The following is a 6,464-nucleotide window of genomic DNA, read 5'->3' as shown; positions in this document are numbered from 1 at the left end:
ACCTGGGCTAAGGTGCATTTACAATTTACTGGCGCACATACTGCAGGTGCTTTAAATCCTTCTCTTTATTATCTACATGGTCACCAGGAAGGAACAGATGTCTTTCTGCACCAAACACCTCATTCTGAATTCTCCATGCCCCTGGTTTTGCCATGGAGTCAGGACTCGGGTCTCAAAACACACGGTGTGGAATAGTGACAGAAAACGGAGGAGAGTCCAGGAATGCAACTTTATTAAATCCATGCATAACAAACACCCTCTGTATTCAAGGTCCATTTATATATATTGTTACAGATGGTTAATAAATCATTAATACATGATGTTACAGACCCAAATAACAAGCTCTTATAAATGGTATCATTATTCTATCAGCAAGTGCTGTTGGAAATTGCATTTGGAAGCACACATTTGGGCCCACTAGCTTTCTGTGACAACTGACTTTCCAGTTCTTTCTGATTTAAAGCCATTAAAATGTCTTATTGATCACTGCTAAGCTATTTAGAAATGGGTATTCTAATATTTGATGCACCCCTTTATGGGATTAGCTGAAGTTTTTCTCTGGTCTATTTTTTTTCCTTTTGCTCCATGTTATTTTGTACCTTCAGCATTTCTTCTGGAGAACAACATCTGTGAATTACTCATTTGCAAGTGGTGAAAATGTTATTGTTTACTTTTTATTCTTTTTTTTTGTTTGTGTGTTTGTTTTGGGTTTGTTTTTTTTTGAGGGGGGGAGGTACAAATACTTTGGGAAAAAGCTCTCTACTTTGGGCCATAATTTTTTTTTTTAATGCATTTTTTTGGAAAACCTGGGCTTGATGTCATCCCCTCAGGCAGTGTGCAAGGCAGGGAAGGGGCAGAGTGGGCAAGTGGAATCAGCCAGGCTGCCCAACTCTCCTTCCCTCAGTGCAGAACAGGGCATGGAAATAACCCCAGTTTGCTGGAATGTGGGTTTCACCTGCCCCCTGGATTAAAAGAATAATTCTGCAGACTTCAAGCTATGAATACAGTACCTTATAAATAATTACTTAACCTAAGAGAAAGAAGAAGTGAAGGGGAAAAAAAACCAAACCAACCCTGAAGTCTATTACTACAAAAATTACCCAGGAAGGTCCCTACATTTTTTCACCTGCTAACGCACCAGCAACTCTCTTCCCACCTCACAAATTATATTTACAGTTTCCTTGTGGTTTTTGCCCTGAAGTCAATTTTCACTCCAGCAACTTTTCTTCTGTACTGTGCCTTGGCTCCTTAGGTCATTAACCTCAAGCAAGCAACTTTGTCAAATACTTTGAAAAACGAAGTCCACTCTATTTCCCTTGTCTGTCCTGGTGGCAATACAGCACTTTCAAAGAATTCCAGCAATTTTCTGAGGCGTGACCTGCCTCTCCTGAAACATGCTGGTATCTTTGCAATCTTTCAGCAAGCTGTGCTGTACCAAATGTTCCTCCATTTGATCTTCTTAAATATTTACTCAACTGTTTCCAGTGACTCTCATTCAGTTAACTGGTCTCCAGTAACTTGACAAACTCAGACAGTCTGCTTGATTCCTTTCTTGTTTTCCATAAAAATCTCAAAGTAAACACTAAAATATATTTTATTCTCACAGTTTACAGTGTGTCCTGATGTAAAAAATTGCTAATCATTCAGTGGCTTTGGGAAAATATGTTTGGTTGTGTGGTAGAAACAGTTTGGTCTCTTAAGGTACTCTCTGAGAGCTAACTTGTGAAATAGCCACTGCCCATGTTTACTGTCATATGCAATGAAAATACCATTTTACTCACAACTGCAGTAGAACTCATGTTACCTGTGGAAATGTGGTGTTCATTACGAAATGATAACATAATTGCTTTCTCAGCAGTAAAATGCTTCAAGGAATGGAAGCTCAGGAGGAAGTGGAATGGCTTCTGTCAAATTTAAAATAGTAAGAGTGTCTATAATGTTAATCCACTGGATTAACTGCTGATCTGAATGGAAATGGTGGGCAGAGAATGGTTTTGACCTTTCTTTCAGGTGACCAAATCACCAAATAAATTTGTGTCTGTGCTGCAATGCCCAGGAATTATCCTCCAAAATGAACAAACAAGGTTTTTGAATATATTTCTGGGCCAGATCCTCAGCTGTTTTCTCCAGATATCAATCACATCGTTGCCTCCAGTGCAGACCTCCCTCCCTCTCTCCTATAGGGCCTGGCCCTTGCCTCACCAGTAGAGAAGATCATTTCAAGTTGCGAGTGACGGAAATTTTTAGACAGCTCTCTTCCTCCCCATGTTCCCTTCCCTTCAAAGCTCACAGGCAGTGAAGGCTCTCCTTTTACTTGGGCACAGGGAAGTTTGAGTGTTCAGATCAGAAAATCCAAGCTTGCTCTCTGCTGTCACTGAGGAGCTTTGAATGGCTGCATTGTGAAGCGCTAACCATAATGTCCTAGCTGGTCATTGATCTTTTCAGACACATTCCTCTAACTGGGGCATCCTTGTGGCATGATGAACAGAATAATAATTTAGGAAGAAAGCATAGTAAATCATCCAAAGGCAGCTCCTCTGGTCTCCAAGATGGTTAGAGCAGGGCAGAAGTTTTCTGAGAGGAGTTAGGTGAGTGAGGCATGCAGCAGCAAAACCTTGTGGAGGAGAGGAAACCCAAGAACGTGAAAATTCCTGCATGGAAAGGGGGCAGCACATGTTTGGCATTTCTATTGGTGTTTTCTTGGACAGAGACTGGTGAGGAAGTGAATTTTTTCCTGGTGCTCAGCTTTTAAGCCTTTTCTTTCCCCCTTCTCTTCCCTGCTGCCCCTCCCCTCATGCCACAGCCCTCACTGGCTTGCAAACTGAGCAGCATTTTTCTTCCAAAGATAAAAAAGATTGAGGCCCATCTCCTTTGCATCCACCCCAGGGGCAAATCTTCCCTTCCTACTGTGCTGCAGCAATTTCACACCTCAAAGCATTATTCTTGCTGTTTGGCGATAACTAAATATGTTTCTGTGAAGCTTACTTTAATTTACTCCTGAATAAGTACCAGTCATTCTTGTTTGTTTGACTACACTGATTGTCCAAGAGTCACCCCAATAAAACAGATGGCCCAATGAAGCGTGTATAGATTAAACAGAATGTAAAATTATGTTGATCAAAATGGCTTTTTATTGAATTTTTTTTTATTTTTTTGGTCAGAGATGAGCATTTAAATCAGGCTAATTTTCTTCTCTAAAATATCAACACTCCTGTATTTGCTGAAAAAGTGTTTGGTTTTTTTTTTTCCTTCAGCCACTGGAAATTTAAAGTTTTCATGGATTTTTGAAAGAAAAAAATTGAAAGGGAAATGTTGATATGAATGGAAAGAAATTTACTTTTTGAAATACTTCTAGAGAGCCAAACTTCTCTTAATTAGCTTTTTAACATGCTGCAGCTATAAAGAGATTTTGAGATCTCTCATTTTGCAAAAAGTATAGAAATCCTTCTTACAGAAACTTGTTTTGCTTAGATTGCCTGTTTTCATATTGATTTCTTTATTTTTTGAAGAACCTAACGCTGTCAATTCACTTCAGATAATATGTATATGGATACAGTAGTGTTGCTGATCAGTTTTCTGATGCAAGGCTTTGCTAATGACTATGGAAGAAATCTCTGCAAGGCAAACACTGCTCCTGGGAGCCTGGGGAAAGGGGAGAAATTAAAGTAAATATTGTTGTGTGGACATTATAAGTGCACACTATAGGTCTGCACTGGAGGTTATTGCTATTTTATCTGTGGTTGGAATGCTTTTTTGGTCCCATTCTTGTATTTCTGTTATAGATGCTCCATCCATTTACATACCTGAAATGCACTCAACATATACCTTTAACAGCCCCCCCCGCATTTTAATAATCAAAATCTTCTTGTGGAGTGGCCATCAGCCTTCCAGTCAAACATTTCAAGTGGTGGAGGATCTGACACTGCTCACTGTTACTGGAAAATGTTGGCTTCATTCATTGGATGCTAAACCTGACACGAATCTTTCCCTTCTTTTTTGGCAAAGATGTGGCACACATTTGGCTTCAGATGTGCACTGAAAATCCCCAAACCTCTTCTTGCTGATGCTGCTCTCTCCACCCATGCCAACCAACAAGGATCCTCTGCACTTGTATCTTTAAACATTCTGTGTAGGGTTTTGTGTTTTTTTTGCCCTCCACTGATTAGAACTTCCCCATATTCTTCCTCTGCTGGGTTATGATTACGACTCCTGTAAAGTCACAGCTGTGCTTGGTGGTTTTGCAGCAAGAGCAAAGGCAGGATTCAGAGGTGATATTGCTGCTCTGTATTTCACTCTGTCAAAAGTTATGGATGCATATCAACACTGGAATGGCACAGTAAGAGAACTGCTTGCACCTGAAATGCGTTGCTGTTTATTGTCTCCTTTCCCATTTCTATCTCCTGCATACCATTCCTTAGGAAGCTCCTCTTCATAAGTCCTTCAAGATTTAATTTTGTTTGAGGCAAACAGATATTAAGATTCTTTCCACTCCTGTAGGTTCTTTTTTTGTTCATGATCCATGAAACTTGCATTTGCTCTTCTCTAATAATTCAGCAATTCTTTTGTTCATCCCAATACTTTTTATTAGTGTCTGATGCTTCCCTGTATCTCTCACTACATAAATTGTCATTTTCACCTCCTGACATTGGGAAAACTTTACTGGCACAGGAAGAAATAGTTAGGTGAGAATGCAAAGTAAGAGGAAGGTTTCAGTTTTCCAGCCCTCTCCTTGCCCAGTGTGTGCAGACCTGATGCACTTTGTTCTCCACAGTGTGTTAGGGTGTCCATTATCAACAATGGAAGCTTGTTAACACAGTAGCACAGAGACTGTCCATTATTCCTCCTGCTCCTTTATAAAGAGGCCATTAAAATAGAGCCAAGCTCCTTTCCCTACAGTTTGAATTTTGAACAAATTTAATTTCTATTTGTTAGGGAAACTTGTGCTGCTAGGGGAAAAAAAAAAAAAAAAAAAAAAAAAAAAAGAGCCAGATTGACAGTTCTGGAATATAAAGTCCTTTATTCATCCACAGCACAGGTAGAGGAAGTGGCTGCTTCACTTGTCTTGCCAATTTTTGCTCATCTCTGACCTAGAGATATCACCTCAAGCTTGGAGTTCACTCTCCACATCTTTCTAATCATTGGGCTCTCTGCTGAGGTAGCTGCCAATTAGCACAGGTTATTTCAGTGATGTGGACAGCTGACCATTACAAGAGGACGGAAACCACGAATTTCACTTTGTGCAACAACAGTTCATCATCATGGCTATGCTGGACAAATTTGTGCTGCTGTCCTGAAAGAGTTTGTCTGGGCTTGAGTCACATTGCCAAGACATTCCAGGCATCTCAGCCCCACCAGCTGTGCTGGTTTTCACAGGGGAAAGGTCTGTGTGTAGTGTGCTGACAGTGAACCAGCTACCCCAGCCCTGAGCTTTGCTTCTGTCCCCTTTCTGTCTGCAGGTCTAAGTCACCCTAGTCAAGCCAGACAGTGAAATATCACTGTCTGACTAGAGTCCTCTACATAGAAAGATGACCAAAAATACCCAGGAATGGCAAAAATAAACGGAAAACCTCATTTCAAGTTCATGAGAGAGCTTTCTGTAAAAGATCATCCTGGTGCTTCATGCTGGGGGATGGTGATGGTGGGGTTTTTTTGCCATCAGGATGAGAATTACTGACTGCAAAACCAGGTGCTGTTAGTCCCCAGAAACCCAAATGAAAGGGAAGAATACCAGGGTCTTGAGCAGGAATGAATGAACTTGAGGTGATCCCCTGGCTTGGACATATTCACTGTTTTTAAGTCTGGGCTGAAGTTAATGCATAGAGAAGAATCTTCTGTGATTACAGATGTGCCCTGCTTTGCTTGTTTGCACAGCAAGAGGCCAAGCAGACCAAGGAGGCTTTGAAATGTGCCTCTAAGAAAGTGAAGAAGGGGGTGGAGGATGCTGGCACTCTTGGGCAGCATTACTGACATGCACACAGAGCTGCTCAGTCAAAGGAATTTGCAACCAAAGGCTCCTCATTGAGCCTGGTGGGCAGTGGAAGCCCCACCTTGTTTGAAAACTTGAAAACATCCCAGGCTATAAATCTCATTCATTTGCATTTCTTTTCAGAGGATGAGGTGGAGCGTGGAGGATAGCAGTATTGATGAGGATTAAACTAGCAAATGGGATGAGCTTGTGGAATACCTAGTGCTAAGCCAAAGTGCTCTGCTTCTGATACATGTACCAAGTGAGACGAGGAGGCTGCATGTGGCATGGTTCAGTTCATACTGGATTGTTCAATTGTTTTCATAAAGACGGAGAGAAATCGAATCACCAACCAGAATATCAAGTATTTTCCTTTTTTTTAAAAAATGAAATTTACATAGGTTGAGGTAATATTTTACAAGTTTCTATTTTTTTAAAATTATTTTTAGTTGTGGAGGCGTTGTATTTTTTGGTTTTGTTGGCTGTTTTTGGTGTATTT

Source organism: Cyanistes caeruleus, chromosome Z (assembly GCF_971803275.1).
Source record: "Cyanistes caeruleus chromosome Z, bCyaCae1.hap1.1, whole genome shotgun sequence".
In the NCBI taxonomy this organism is placed as follows: Eukaryota; Metazoa; Chordata; class Aves; order Passeriformes; family Paridae; genus Cyanistes; species Cyanistes caeruleus.
Note: the sequence above shows the minus strand (reverse complement) of the source record.